Here is a 16939-nt window from a genome sequence, read left to right as displayed (position 1 = left end):
CAGGGCGAACGCGGTAAATTTGAATTGAATTCAGCAAAATCTCCATTGCATCCATCATGGGAGGAGTGAGAGGGGAGGGGAAGAGCGTGAGGGGAGGGAGGGTGGACAAGAGAAGGTGTTACTTATCAGGGGTGGCAGAAGACTATCGTCTTTCGATGTCATTTGCAGCGAAGCAAGCAGATATGCGGCCAACTTTTTTTGTCATTCGAATTTATCTTATTTCCTCATCTTGTCGTGCCCACGGCTGAAGAAAACAGCTGTAGGCTGATGCCACGGAACCCTTGTTATGCAAACAGCACTGAATCGCAGTGGGAGACACCACAAAACAAGAGTGAAAGCAGCAGCTACGCGTGTAGTTAAGCTACATAACGAGTGGTACCGTTTCGACGTGCCTTAACCAAGGTGGCGGATAGCGCTTTGTAGCAGATCAGTAGATGGCGCTTGACATTTTGGTTATACCCAATGCGGTCTCGGGGACAAAAGCGTTATTAGTGATTTCGCAACAATACTCTAAGCAACATGCACTTGCTAAGGTTCACCTAGATAATTTCGTCCTTAAACTTAGTGCTTGATGGCGTCCTGCATGATTGCAATTTGTACATATTCGAATACTACTGTTAAACAGTTATCTTTCTGTGACTGTACTATAGTATACAGTTCATAATTTATTTTTGTATATGGTGCGCGCATATATGTTTCACTAAATGTCTTTAGTATATGATAATTCAGTCTACTTATTGCTTTTCATCTTCGAGGTGTAAGGAAACAATAGGCTCTTTCATGTGCAAGAGAAGAACTTTTTTTTTACTATGCCTCTTCGCTGCTATCACTTCCTAGGCTGTGCTGCACACTGGAATTTGAAAGACGTAAAAAATGTCATAACGTGAGATAATAGACAGTTTTAGTACTGCGGAAATGGCCGCAGGCTAAACGCAAAAAAAAAATAGCGGGATCAGACTGCGCATGCTCAGAACGGTATTTCAGTTTTGCGCGTAGCGTGCGTCCGCTACTTTTCGAATATAGCGTTGACGCTAAACGCTCGCTAAGTTTTTAGCGTTGTAAACATGGCGGCACCCTCAAAATTGACGGCTGCCGATTCGCAGAAATCGTCTCGTCCTGCTGCCTTGTAGGATTCGCTGGTTTACAAATAAATGGTTCTGCTAGGTTTTCGCTCCGGGTATTCTGGCTTCGGTAACGGCCTACGGTCGATAAGACAGCGTTGTTTTCGCGGTCGATTCTAGGTAAGCGCACTCCACATGCACAGCGAAAGCGTAACTCTGCCTGTAAACACTTGTAAGACTGAGGCAAGAAATGTTAAAATTATTGTTGCCCAATTTATTTTATCAATGGTTGTTTACGTGCTTCAATTGTTTTGAACTTACTAACAGCGTCCGATACGTCTGAAAGTTGTTACCGATTAATTTCCGTGCCCGAGTGCTTCACCGTGCAGGCTCTTTTCAAGGCTTGGCGTGGATCCACACGGCTAGTTTGGTTGTCGAGCTGCTCAGTTTGCTGTTTGACTACTCCCAGCTAGATGGCGCGGCAAAGTTTTGCGCTTAGCAGCGCATCGTTGTCTTACGCTATACCTAAAACTCTATCGAACAGCGTTCCGCAAAGATTTAGCGTGCTAAATTTAGCGCTAAACGCTGACGCAAACATTTGCCGCAATACTAAATCTCCTTAATGCTATACGAGAACTGCAATACTGACTGACAAGCCAATGTTTCGTCATAGGTTGAACAATGCACACATTGATTAGACAGAAATACAACACTGATTGCTTTCAACTGGTTCCTGCATCACTTATAATACTATTTTGAAAATGGCCGTTAGAGGTTTTTTCTACTGTAGTATGACGAGCCGTTTAGTACATTTATTCAATCTGATGATATAGCGCGTGCATGTATCCTTGTGAATAAGGTGTCACATAAATTTATGTAACAAGGCAACGACCATTAACTGTATGAATTCCTTATCTGCCCTGTCCACTAGGTGGACACTTTGGCTTCACTCGGGGTTCCGAAGGCTTCCGCGTCTGACATATGGCGCCCACCATCAGACAACATGGAGGAGCATACACCGTTGACTACGGCTGCTTCAGTCGCTAAGCCACCGGCGATTGAGCGTCATTATTTACCGACCCGTAGCACACACAGCGACGCTTGTACATCGCCACTTTGCAACTACGTGGCGCAGTGGCTTCGGTCTATAATCGACGAGTCCAAAGAACCGTGCAAGGACTTTTACGGCTACGTCTGCGGAAGATTCAGGGGGCTGAGTCAGTTTACCCGTGTACGTTTCAATCATTCACTCCAGCTCTGCGCTCAATATACATGTGTGCCTCTACTCTAAACTAGTAAACTAGCCTGGGTGTTCACCTGCGTGTTCATCAATGAGGAAACTCCGCAATCGCAGCTGCAGTATCGACCTATAGACGATATGGTGGAATTCTACCTCACCGCTAAAAAGACGCCCTGAAGACATAATGGGTGGCTAATATGTCAACATCTACCTGTTTGTGTAGGGTTCTCTAGAGGCGCCTGATTCAACAAGTACCGACAAGTTCACGACGCGTTTGTCTAGACGAGAGGCTTTAACGTGCTTCGCGTGTTCCTGTGTTGCACATAATGGTCCCGTTGCAGGCGGCTAGGCCTTTAGGATTAAATTTGGAATGTGCTGTTGAGTAGGATTGTGTTCAGGGAACCACGTGCCTGCTATCCTAAATTCCCGTGTACGTGACGCCACCGGGCAAAAAAGGACGTTCCACACCCGTCTGCCATGGCTCTGAGTCGCGTTGGCCCGATGGGCTAGATCTTGTTACCATGAATACCGAAGTTAGTGGACGGATGGAGAATCGTCGCCATGGCACACTTGGTAGGGCAACGCACGCGTATTGCGGAGGTTGTGGGTTGGGCTCCCGCCAGCGGTATGTTATCTTTTCGTCCACTTTCATTATTTATTTATATACTTTTTATTTACCGATGCCACAATCTCCAAAGGGAACTTAGAAGGGTGGACGTACAATATATCAGTGTACAAATACATGCAACTGAACAAAGCAAGGTGGAGTACATTGCTTATGCAAGCAACATCGGTTTTTTAATAAAACGCGGCAAAAAAAGAAAAAGTATTGAAGGAGGTCATATTTGAACTTGTCATCAAATATTAGCGATATTATTCAAATTATTTCATTCAATCACCGTTCTGGGAAAAAATGAATATTTGGAAGAATTGTTTTTTACGTCGAATGGTGTCATTGTTAGATGATGCCTCTTTCTTGTGGAATACCCAGGAGAAATGTAATTATGTGTGAGATGTTAACATTGTAATGTCCATTTACAAGCGGATATAAGAAGTTTTGTCGGAAAACTCAATTGGGCGCTCTGTTAGTGCAGGCAAGTTGGTTTGTTTTAAAAGTTCTGTTACTGAGGTGCGTGATAATTTATTGTGAATGAAGCGAACTACCTTTATCTGCACCCGCTCGAGCTTTTTGATGTTAGTTTGCGTAAACGGTTCCCAGATCATAGCTGCATTATCTAGTACTGGGCATATAATCTTGTAGGCTAATAAGCGAATGGGACAGGTGAAAATTTTTAATTCTCTCCTATAGATGGAAACGCAATTTACGACAAGCATTAGTGGTTACTTTATCAATGTGCCGATTCCATTTGGGTTTGTTATTTGGCCATAGGCCAAGGTACTTGTGTTCTCTTACCTCAGATTGAAAAATATTGTTATCCGAGTAAATGAAAGTAAGCTTATTTGTTTTGTGAGTAATGCACAAAAAAACAGTTTTGGCAAGATTTACTGACATCTGCCAATCTTCACCCCAAGCAACAACCTTCCGAAATGAATGATTTAGTAATATTTGATCCGAAGGGCGATCTATTTCTGAATGTTGAACACAGTTGTCAGCAAATAATTTCATTTTAACAGGAAGATCATTTACAAGCTCATTGATATACAGCAGAAAGAGGAGAGGCCCAAAATCGAGCTCCGGGGAACGCCAGAGTCAACCGAAAGATTATTAGAGTCTTGATTCTTAAAAGCAACGAATTGTTTACGTGCACTTCGGTAATGTGAAATTCAATTATTAGCCTAAGATTTTTAAGAAGTTTGTCTAATTTATGCAGTAGTTTATGATGAGAGACTTTATGGAAAGCTTTAGAAAAATTGATAATATGGCCCTGTTTGCTGTTATTTATATTATTTGCGATGTCATGTACTGTTTGTAAGAATTGAGTTATTGGTGAATAGTCTTTCCGGAATCCGTGCTGATGGATTGTTAGAAAGGTGTATTACTCAAGGAATTCCGACGTGCGTTTGTGAATGGTGTGTTCGAAGAGTTTGCATGCAGCTTATGGTAATAAAATGGGGCAGTAGTTCTGTATGTGCTACTTATTCGCGGTTTTGTGAAGTGGCTTGTGTCTAGTGGCCCTCCAGCCGCTCGGCACTTCGCCAAATTGCAAGGGTTTAACACAACAAATATTGAAATATTTGGATAGCCATTCCGCAGGGCGTTTAAGAAAACCCTTTCGGAATGTCATCTGGGCCAGATAATTTTCTAATTCTAGATTTAGTATCATATTTAGTATCTAGATTTTGCATCATTTTAAAAATGCCCTGCTCAGTTACCTTAACAACACGTATGGGAGGCATGACTGCTTCGTAATACGGTAAAGTGCCATTATTGCGAGTGAAAGAAAAATTACGCCACCTTCCCGTAGGGGAACCCTGAGTAGTATGCGAAGCGGTCGACTCAAGGTAGTTTTATCAGCTGTATAAACTTGGACATGCCGTAGCAACGCGCACAACTGTTGTCGACGCCGTCGGCGTTTTCCCGCGTTCGCACCGAACGCGCGCGGCGTAGGTGACTGTGGACGGTGCCTCTAGAGCGCCTACCGTCGCGCCTCTAACCTAAGCTGCTTCGCATTAGACAGTTTTAGGTTAACGTTAGCGTAATAGCGGGGTTCAGGGAAAGAGTGTTACCGTTCCGCAAACGAACTTTGCAGAGAGAGAGTTTTAGTATTGTGTGATAGCGTAGTTTACGTGCGGGACGCTATCCCATTACGCTTTAAGTTTCGCATACATAGGGCACCTAAGATATGTGTGTGTGCGTCCGGAAAGTGCGAGAGGCAGCGCAATGGAAGCCAGGAGCGCGTTGTATTTTTACTTGCCATGTCCGCGGATCTGCAGCCAAACAGACAAGCAGTACAAGCCGTCTACCATAGCCTCCGAAATGTTCCCATCTCAGAGGCCATATGTCGTCGCCACGCCTATCTCCCTACTTTACCGACAGGTGGCGCTCGCATCTCGGAGAAAATTTCTCTTGTTAGGCTTAGGCGCGTTCGAAAAAAGAAGCGATCTCGAAAATTCCTCAAGATTAGCCATAACACTTTCTCGCCGAAGCGGCATGAGACTAAGCAAAAGCCATTTACGCAGTCATTTGCTACGAACGAAGTAGCAAAAACAACGCCAAATTCAGTTCGAAGCGGGCGACCGGGACCGCCGCCATGTCTTACGTGAACTACGCAAACACGCTAACACGGTAACGTTAAGTCTGAGAACTAGCGTGCGCACAGAAAACTGTATGGGTCGTTTAGCGTTCTGCGCATGCGCACTTCGATCCCACTTTTTCGGTACGCCCGCTATTCCGGTAACCACGCTAAACTTAAACTGTGTATTATCACCCGCGGAGCTGCAGGTGTTGCCATTCGTTGCGCAATCCGGAGAGGAGAGGAGGAATGCCGAGAGGAGAGGAGATGAGACAAGGAGAGGAGGAGGGGGAGGAGGATGCGCCTGCGCAGTAGGGGTGTGGACGCACGGCGGTTGGATGGATGGAGGGAGGTAGGGAGGGAGGGAGTGACATAGCCCCGAGCATTAGATGCTTTGCATCTAAAAGAGATTCGAAGTGCGCATCAAATAGGCTTGCAATTTCCTTGGTTTCATCAGTCAACATACCATTCTCGTCAAAAATGTCACACTTTTACGATTTAGGGCTAATACACCTCCAAAATTTTTCTGGAGCCGATGCGATGTAACTTGGCAATAAGTCACCATATTAGCGCTGCCTATCGCTACTGACTTGGTCCTTCAGTTTTGAAGTTAATTAACGGTCTTCCTTATCCTTGCGTGGGAAAGTTTATTTTTTATTTTTTATTTATTCCTTTTAGCCGTGATCCAAAGCTCCTGTACATCGCATCTGCGGCTTTCAAACTGATAAAAATGAAACGCGAGGGTATCAATATTTGAAACGTCGTCTGCCCGAGAGAAATCGGGGAAAGATAAATGTTGCAATTCTTTGGCTAGTGCATTACTGCTTAGGGTTAGTACCACAGTTTGGTGTTCAGAAATTCCTGGAACTACTTGGCAGCTTGTTCGAGCACCGATGAATCCGCTGGCACAAATAAGTCCAAAACAGACTTGAAAGATCCCTTAATTCTGGTGTAGTGCTGTGCAACTTGAAGGAGACCATATGTAAAAGCAATGTTTAGCATTGCTTCTCCGATGAGATCGTGTTTTGTAAGCATGAACGTTGGCCATTGCATGTTAGGCAAATTAAAATCCCCCAAAAGGATGATTCGGTCATTATTTTTTTTTCAATTTTCGTGCAAGTATACTCGAGTTCCTCCAGCATGGAATACGGAGCGTTGTGGTGGTCTGTATACTGGGTGTTCAAAATAATGCTTTACAGAATTTTTAAAAATAGGCTGTGGCAGGTAGCATAATTCTTACCATTGAGCTGGGTTATTCCAAGGAGCGGACATTAGTACCGCGAGAAATTGAAACAGATATTCAACTAATTAACAAAAATTGACTAAATAGCTTCTTACTTGATTACACTACGACACATTGCAATTTATGAATTGTAGGCGGTGGGCTTGGAAGACGCATCCTCTTGAAATGAATTTCTAGGATGACACCATTGATGACCATTGCTTTTCGCTCCTCGAAGAGACGGGACGTTTGTCGAGTCAGGCCCAGAAAAACACTTTGCAATGTTGTGAAGCGGATGAAATCCTGAATTGTGGACCTCAAAGGGATGCGATGTAATGCTCCCGGGTTCCTCTCTCGTTCACCGCTAAACAGCCGATGACTTTACCATTCAGCGTTTATCCAAATGTAAATGCCCTTTATGTAGTGCAGTCTCCGTGCCTTTTCCGGCTAACTGATTTGAGGTCATTGAAAGAAAAAAAATAGCTCACGCGCCATTCCACTGATGTGAATGTGGATTACCAGTGAAGCAGTTTAGCACACGATATAGAGGGACACGAAATTTAGACAAGGGTGTTAGCAAATTTGATTTATCTTGACGGTGACGTACGGCCGTCATCCCGAAGAAATACACACGCACACACACACTTATTTTGATCGACGGTCTTGCGTGTGGACTACCGCCGCCTCAGCAAGCAGGAGGAAAGTAGGCGCGCGATAAGGGGACCGCTACGTCGAGATAGCGGAAGGAAACTAGGCACGCAAGCGCTTGGAACGACGACGCAGAGAGGGCGGTGCGAGCGTACGCATGGTCGACGCGGGTCGCACAGCAGCAAATCTTTGTGAAACCCTTATTATCTACCCGAGTGTCTGGTGATTTTAAAAATGGTGCCTATTGATAACTAATCTACTGAAAATGCATATCCAAGGGATAATACTTAACGTTCATGGATAGGATGAAGCGATTTTGGATGAAATTCGGGAGCTGAGTTTCTGCACACCTATATCTGTTGACTGACACGAAAAATGCATAGAACCTAGTGATAGACAGCTTCGCTGCAAAATATTCGACATCAGGAGAATATTTCTTGCTATGATAGCCCCCAGAGTGTAATCCACGCGTTTTACAGACCAGTAGACTTGCGTTCTGATGGGCGTGCATACGGGACATCTGAGTAAACGTAACTCATCCGGAAATTTGTGTGTCATGTCGCTTCCAACAATTCCAGGTAAAACTAGACATGAAATCTACGACGCAGCTATACCTCAAGAACGTCAAGGTACCATTTTCCAATCAAGCATCGGAGGAGAAAGCAGCTGGGCTTTACCAGGCCTGCATTTCGTTCGCAACGTCCGCGAGGAACGAGGTAAATGGAAGCTAGATTTATTTCAATTTATGATATATAGATATTTTCATGGGTCGCATGCCTGTCGAGGTAAATATTCCAGGGCAATCTTATGACGTTGCCGATTTCATGTGGCCGCGATGTAGAATTTTCTGCATTGAGTGAAAACAACCATACATGAATACTTGCACGCACTGACCTTGAGTTATTGGAGTAGCTACTAACTCATAACCTTTCTAGGTCTTCACTGGCGTTCATAAGCAGAAAAAAAAAAGAATTCTACGCATGTTGCTTCGGATCACTATACAGGCATACTTTTAATTAAGGTTTTTTGGGGGGGAAACAAAGTATTTTGGTAACAAAGTGCTATTACACCCCCAATAATTTTTTGCACACCCATGCGTAGCGCCTTTTATTGCGATATCAATTATATTGTTGCGTTACAGCATGCGCTCATGAGACATGGCGCAAAGGAAGACGAATACTGGTACCTGGGCTTCGCACTGAGCTGGATACCATCTTGGTCTCTGGCTGCGCTGCTCTTGTGAATACAGTGTAAATAGTATCTTTTGACTGTGCCTTTCCGCACGTATCGTTTCGGTTGAGGTTTGCGACTGCCATCCTCACCACGGAGCGCTGCAGCGGTCGCTACATCGAGCTCGCTACCATGCCTCCCGGACATAAAACCCCATCATCGCCGCCTGCGAAGCGTCCGACTGCTTCAGTTGTATCGTTTGCCCACGCTGGCCACCCTGCTCAGTCTTCCGGCTATGACGGCACTGACGTCGACGAGTGGATCAACCTTGATGAACGCGTCAGCACCAATAACAGGTGGGACGCAACGATCATGCTCACTAACGTCATTTTTTTTTTATCTTACTGGTACTCCTCGCGCGTGGTACCGAACCCACGAATAGGAACTAACAAGCTGGGGCGTTTTCAAAGAAAAACTTCGTCCACTATTCGGCGACCCCTTCGGGCTCACGGCCACAGAAAAAAACACCGCATATCCACGAAGTGAATCATGATGAGTGGGTGAAGCACCGGGGATCATTAGGGCAAAACCCCGGAAGCGTCAGCCCGAAGCCGGCTTCCGGTTCCGGCTTCCTGTTCCGGCTTGAGCTTCCGGTGCCCGGAAGCCGGAGCTTCGCGTGCATATACTATACATATACATATTGTTACGGGGCGATTATATATACAATGGATATATTTACAAGGAAGGCGCACAACTCTACAGGAATGGTTCAGGAGAGCGCGCGCAAACCGAGAAAGCCACGCCGTCGTCGTCGTCCAAGCACCGACCACAGGATCGCCGCTCGTGACATTAGCCGCCGGCGGCAGAAGCACCGTCCCGGTGCAATTAGGGCCCCGGCCGAGAGTGGTACTGTTTAAGGCGCGAAACATGGACTATGTCACTCGCGATTGTTGCAGAGGCTGACTTAGGATTCAGCGGAGCGATTTCATAGGTCACATTAGTGACTTTGCGTACGACACGGTAAAGGCCAGCATAACGGGAGAGGAGTTTTTCGCATAGACCAACGCTGACGTGACGGGAACCACAGCAAGACGAGCGATCCTGGAGGGAAGTTCACCTCCCGGTGTCGTCGGTCATAGAGACATTTTTGATTGACCTGTGAAGCCGACAAGCGATCACGGGCAACCTGGCGGGCGATGTCAGCACGGGCAAGAGCATCACGAGTATAGGCAGAGGATGTGTCTGCGTGAGGATGAAGCATGGTGTCCATAGGCAATGGTGGGTCGTAACCAAACACTAGATAAAAAGGTGAGTAGTCAGCTGTGTCGTGAGTCGTGACGACAAGAGTTGTAGGCGAAGGTCACAAAAGGCAAGTGAATGTCCCAGTCTCGGTGGTCCTCAGACACGAACTTATCAAGCATATCTGTGAGAGTACGGTTGAGGCGTTCAGTAAGGCCGTTTGTCTGTGGACTTGGGGTGAACTTGTGATTGGTCGAGCAAGAACGAAGAATGTTGTCGACTACTTTAGATAGGAAGCAGCGGCCGCGGTCCATGATTAACTGACGAGGAGCACCATGGCACAGGATGACGTCGTGAAGAATGAAATCGGCCACATCAGTAGCACAGCTGGTGGGAAGTGCTCTTGTAACAGCGTACCGCGTTGCGTAGTCAGTAGAAACTGCAACCCATCTATTGCCAATGGTGGACATGGGGAAAGGCCCTAGAAGATCGAGTCCCACCAGAAAAATGGTTCATCAGGGATATCGAGGGGCGGAAGGCTGCCAGCAGGCAGTAGGGCCGGAGTCTTGCGTCTCTGGCAGAGGGCACAAGCCGCAGCGTACTGTCGCACAGAACGGTAGAGATCAGGCCAAAAGAAGCGCCTACGGATGCGATCATACGTGCATGACACGCCTAGGTGTCCGGCCGTCGGCGCATCGTGAAGCTGGCGCAAAACAGTAGAGCGAAGATGCACGGAAACAACAAGCAAGAGCTCAGCGCCGTCAGGCCGGGCGTTGTAGCGGTGTAAGGTGTCGTTGTGGAGCACAAACATCCGTAGGGAAGGGTCAGGGTGTGGTGAGTTGAGACCGTCTATAATAGGCCGCAAAGATGAGTTGCGGCGCTGTTCGTCAGCTATGTGGACGAAGTCTGTAATGGCAAGAACGAAGGTGTCAGGTTCATCTTCCAGTGTATGAGGGGGATCGACCGGGTATCGCGACAAGCAGTCGGCGTCTTGGTGAAGCCTTCCAGATTTATAGAACACAGAAAATGAGTACTCTTGCAAGCGGAGTGCCCAACGGCCAAGGTGACCAGTGGGGTCCTTGAGTGAGGAAAGCCAGCAGAGTGCACGGTGGTCTAATAACCGAAAAGTATCTGCCATACAGGTACGGTCGGAATTTTGCGATGGCCAAGACGAGAGCTAAGCACTCGCGTTCCGTGATGGAGTAATTTTGCTCCGATGGCGACAGAAGGCGGCTTGAACAGGCGACCACGCGGTGGAGGCCGTGCTGTTGTTGCGCAAGGACGGCGCCTATACCGTGGCCACTGGCGCTAGTACGAGCGTCCGTGCTGGCTGACGGGTCGAAATGTGCTTGAACCGGTGGGTTCATTAGGATGGCAACGAGCGATGAAAAGGCCTCCGCTTGTTCACGACTCCAAGTGAAAACGACGTCCTTCTTGAGTAGGCCAGTGAGAGGGCGGGCCACTTCCGCGAAATTCTGGACAAAACGACGGAAGTACGAGGACAGGCCGAGAAAACTGCGGACGTCCTTGGCCGACCGTAGAGTAGGGAACTGACTAACCGCGCGGACTTTGTCAGGGTCTGGCTGCACGCCTGCAGCGTCAACAAGGTGGCCGAGTACGTATATTTGACGGTGCCCAAAGCGACATTTCCACGAGTTAAGCTGAAGACGATCACGGCGAAAAACATCAAGGACGGTGGACAGGCGAGTGAGATGGTTTTCAAACGTAGTCGAAAAAACGATAACATCGTCCAGGTGGCAAAGGCATATGGACCACTTGATGCCTCGAAGAAGAGAGTCCATCATGCGCTCGAAAGTAGCAGGAGCGTTACGTAGGCCAACAGGCATCACTTTAAATTGATAGAGGCCATCAGGAGCCACGAAGGCGGTCTTCTCGCGGTCTTGGTCGTCCACAGCGATTTGCCAGTATCCTGAGCACAGGTCAATGGAAGAGAAATATCTGGCGCCGTGCAAGCAGTCCAGTGCGGCATCAATACGCGGGAGAGGATACACATCCTTCTTGGTAATCTGGTTGAGGTGGCGGTAGTCTACACAGAATCTCGAGCTATTGTCCTTCTTTTTCACAAGTACAAAAGGCGAGGCCCAAGGACTGCATGAGGGTTCAATTATGCCCTTGCCCAGCATTTTCTCCAGTTCCTGTTGGATGACAGCACGCTCTGGAGCTAACACACGGTAAGGCCGTCGGTGAATAGGACCCGCATCGCCGGTATGAATGCGATGAGTGACGACGGAAATCTGGCCCAGAGGACGGTCGCCAAAGTCAAAGATATCCTGGTAGGAAGCCAGCACGCGGCGAAGGGCAGCGGACTGTGCCGCAGCGAGGTCTCCTGATATCATGCGGGCGAAGTGGTCGCAGGACGAACCTGACTGGACGACGGCGGTGAAAAATCCAGTGGAGGTTCTGTGGTCAAGGCAGAAACCGTGTGGCCGGCCAATGGGGTCAGATGAGCGACTGATATACCGCGAGGAAGAACTTGCGTCGAGAAGCCAAAATTGAGGATGGGAAAGGAGGTGCCGTTGTTTGTAACTGTCACCACCGTATAGGGGAGCGCGACGTTGGGTGTCATTGCGCCCTCAGGAATAGGGCAGGTAACGTAGTCGCCGTCGGGTAAGGGTGGAATGGCGGAAAGCTGGACGTATATAGCGGCTTGCGGAGGCAGTCGAGGAAACTGCACGGAGCATAAGCGGGGTGGGCCGGCATCGTCGTTGTCGGAGCACGAAGGAAGTTCTAGCCTGAGAAGACCCGCGGAGCAGTCGATAAGAGCCGCGTGCGAGGACAGAAAGTTGATTCCAAGGATGAGGTCATTGGGACACTGTTTTAGAACAGCAAAAAGAACACATGTGTGGCGACCAGAAGTGGTGATACGCGCAGTGCACATTCCAAGAACGGCAGGTGTGCTCCCGTCGGCTACTCGGACGGTGGGTGAAGCCGCGGGCGTCAGGACTTTCTGGAGGCGGCGCCGGATGCTCGAGCTCATTACAGAAATTTGTGCGCCGGTATCAACAAGGGCTGTAACTGCCCCACCATCAACCAGAACTTCAAGAAGGTTACATCGGGTATCAGGGACAATCAGAGGATTTTCAGGCCGGGTCGAAATGCAGCGCCACCTCCGGGGGCTGCACTGGCTAGTTTTTCGAGAGGCGGTCAAAGGGAGACCTAGAGCGGCGAGGTTGGAGCGAGCGGGACTGACGGCGCTGGGGCGATGGTGAGCGGGCGATCCGGTTTTCCCTAGGAGGACGTTCAGCACTTGAGGCCTCAGGATGGAACGATTGAGCATATGGTGCATGGTCCGGGCGATTGTAAGGGTTTGGTCGATAGGACGTGGGCCAGCGGCTGCGGCAATGGCGGGCGATGTGTCCAATCCTAGAGCATGAGAAACAGATGGGCCGGTCATCAGGTGTGCGCCAATCGGCTGGATTTCGATAACGTGGCCTGAAGGTCGTGTTCGGTCTTGCAGCAGCGACGACAGGGGCCACCGGGTGGGTAGCAGCTTTGCCGTTATCAAAGGCGGGTAAAATGCCCATATTCGCCACCTCTTGGCGCACCACGGCCTGAATTTGCGAAATTGTAGCGAGGTTGTTGCTTTGCATACCGTCATAAGGAGTAACGGGTACCATGGCCTCGAGTTCTCGATGGACGATCCTGGTGACGTTTTCTGGAGCTTGCGCTTGCCGAAGCGTGGCTAAACATTCGCATGTGGACGTGGCAGCCGTATTCGGAAGTCCGTTGAAGCGGTGAGTGATACGTTGACTTTTGGCCTGCTCAAAACGACGACATTCAGCGATGACTGACTCCACTGTACAGCAGTTCTTACACAGTAGCAGATTGAATGCGTCATCGGCTATGCCTTTCAGTACGTGTCCCACTTTGTCCGCTTCAGGCATGTCCTTGGCGACCTTGTGGCACAGAGACAATACGTCCTGAATATATGAGATGTACGGCTCTGTTGCCGTCTGAGCACAAATTGCGAGTTCCTGCTTGGCCGCTAGTTGTCGTCCGATAGGTCTCCCAAATAGATCATGTAATTTCTGCTTACAGAGGTCCCAACTCTGCCTCATGTGTCTCGAACCAGAGTAGCGCAGTGCCCTGCGAATAGAAGATGACATTCGCCAGCATTATGGTCGGGTGCCACTTGTTAGTGCGGCTGACGTGCTCATGCCTTGCCAGCCATGCATCGACGTCCACGCCGCTTGTGCCGTTGATTGTCCCGGGATCACGAGGGTGCAAGTGAATGACCGGTGACGGGTCTTGCTCACATTGGGTCGCTTGGTCGGTCATTGTGGTGGCCGCAACGCGCCGTCCGCTGCGAAGATCCAGTTCCCGGTGTTGTAGCGAGCTTGCCCCGCACCTCCACCAAAGATGTTACGCGGAGATTATATATACAATGAATATATTTACAAGGAAGGCGCACAACGCTACATCAATGGTTCAGGAGAGCGCGTGCACACCAGAAAGCCACGCCGTCGTCGTCGTCCAAGCACCGACCACAGGATCGCCGCTCGTGACAATATGTATATATATATATATATATATATATATATATATATATATATTGTTACGGATGAGGCGTGTTTATTTACAGATGATGGATGAGAGTCCAGGAAAAACAGTCCAGCACTGGTTTCGTTCTGCGCTCCGCACCCAAAAAGATCCGTCGTCCTCCTCTTCTTCCTTTCGTCTCAACCAAGGCGTTACATTCCCTGTTTCGCAGACGAAGCCCATCATGTGAGTTAGGGCTGAGTTATAGTGTGATATCGCTTGAGGCGCGTATAATGCGCAAGTTGAGTAGCGCTAGAGCGGCGTCCTGGTGACCTTACACGGGCGACCACATACGTTAAATCACTAATGCGGTCAATGATGGCGAAGGGACCGGTATACTGAGCCAAGAACTTTTGGCATAACCCGCGTTTGCGCTTAGGGGTGCACAGCCACACCAAGTCACCTTTTTCGAATGAAACTGAGTCGTGGCGGCGGTCATACCGCTCCTTGGAGCGATCTTGTGATGCCAGTGTACGCAGACGAGCAAGTTGTCGGGCTTCCTCAGCACGGCACAAAGTTTCGGCAACTGAATCCTCTGCATGGAGGGTAAAGGGGAAAATGGTGTCGAGACAGCTGCGCGGTGCCCGAGCATAGAGTAGGTAGAAAGGTGTGAAGTCCGTAGTTTCGTGCTTCGCTCTATTGTAGGCATAAGTAATAAATGGCAAGATGTCATCCCAGTTCTTGTGATTGGATGATACATACATAGCCAGCATGTTGGTCAGGGTGTGGTTCGTACGTTCGACAAGGCCATTCGTCTGGGGATGATATGGTGTTGACTGGCGGAACTGCGAAGTGCAGAGTCTAAGCAATTCTTCCACGGCATCGGCGAAGAATTACGTAGCGTAAAGAGAAGGCAGCGACGCAGGTAGCGGTGGAGGAAGCTATCGCAGCGGTTTCCGCTTATCTAGTAAGGTGATCGACACAGACGATGACCCAACGTTTGTTGTTCGAAGACCGTGGAAACGGTCCTAACAGGTCGATACCAACTTGATCGAAAGGTGTAGTAGGCGGCGCTACAGGATGAAGAAGGCCTTGTGGAGCGCTTGTAGGTCGCTTGTGACGCTGGCACTTGTCGCAGCTCGACACGTATTGTTTAGTAGAATGTCGCATCTTAGGCCAGTAAAACCGCTCCTGTATTCGATGTAGGGTGCGAATGAATCCAAGATGGCCTGATGTCGGATCATCGTGCATGACACGGAGAACGTCGCAATGCAGACTTTCGGGAACAACCAGTAAATACCGCGCGCCACTTGCTGAGTAATTTGTCTTATATAGCAGTCCATCGCGAAGACAAAAGCGACCACTGGCCTTGGGACTGCAGGCATCGGCGAACAAGGGGTCCAAACATAAGTCATTGCGCTGTTCCCGCTGGAAGACGGTGGCGTCAGGAAACGAGTGAGAGACAGCAGCAAAGCATGTGTCGAGACTGCCCGTGTTATCCTCCGTTGTGGACAGAGGAAGGCGAGAAAGGCAATCAGCGTCGGCATGACGTCTTCCACTTTTGTACGAAACATTGAAGTCAAATTCTTGGAGCCGTAAAGCCCAGCGTGCTAGACGACCGGAGGGATCACGGAGGGCAACAAGCCAACATAAAGAATGGTGGTCAGTCACAATTGTAAATGGACGCCCGTAGAGGTAGCAACGGAACTTCTGAACAGCAAATACAGCCGCTAAGCATTCTTGCTCTGTCACAGTGTAGTTTCGTTCAGCCTTGCTGAGAGAACGGCTCGCATAGGCCACCACATACTCTTCATTATTATGACGCTGAACAAGCACTCCACCGATGCCGATTCCGCTGGCGTCACTGTGCACTTCAGTAGGAGCAGACGCATCCAAATGACGAAGAATGGGTTCTGATGTTAGGAGAAACTTGAGTTGAGAGAATGCCGCGTCGCATTCAGGTGTCCACTCGTACGGGCTGTCTTTTCGCAAGAGACTTGTCAATGAATAAACAATGTCCGCGAACTTGGGCACGAACCGTCGAAAGTAGGAGCATAATCCCAAGAAGCTGCGGAGTTCTTTTAGTGACTGAGGTGGCTTAAAGGCACTGACTGCTTCTATTTTCCGGGGGTCTGGCCTGACACCATATTTGTCAACCAGGGGACCAAGAACCAACGCTTGTCGTTCGCCAAACCGGCACTTCTTAGAATTCAAAACCAAGCCGCCTTTTCGACGCAGTCTAAAACGAGGTTTAAACGGGCGTTATGCTCTTCAAAAGTACGTCCGAAAATGACAACGTCATCTGGATAGCATAAACATACCTCCCATTTTAGACTGCGCAGAATCGAGTCCATAAATCTTTCGAAAGTAGCGGGGGCATTGCAAAGCCCAAACGGCATAACATTAAATTGATATAGTCCATCGGGTGTCACGAATGCAGTCTTCTCCTTGTCAGCAGGGTGCATAGGGATCTGCCAATACCCTGATCGTAGATCTAGTGAAGAAAAGTACGAAGCTGAATGTAGACAGTCGATAACATCGTCGATCCGAGGTAGTGGATATACATCTTTTTTGGTGAGGGCGTTTAATCGTTTATAATCAACGCAAAACCTCCAAGAACCGTCTTTCTTCTTAACCAAAATGACAGGTGCTGCCCAAGGGCTGC

Source organism: Dermacentor silvarum, chromosome 3, assembly GCF_013339745.2.
Source record: "Dermacentor silvarum isolate Dsil-2018 chromosome 3, BIME_Dsil_1.4, whole genome shotgun sequence".
Classification (NCBI taxonomy): Eukaryota; Metazoa; Arthropoda; class Arachnida; order Ixodida; family Ixodidae; genus Dermacentor; species Dermacentor silvarum.
Note: the sequence above shows the minus strand (reverse complement) of the source record.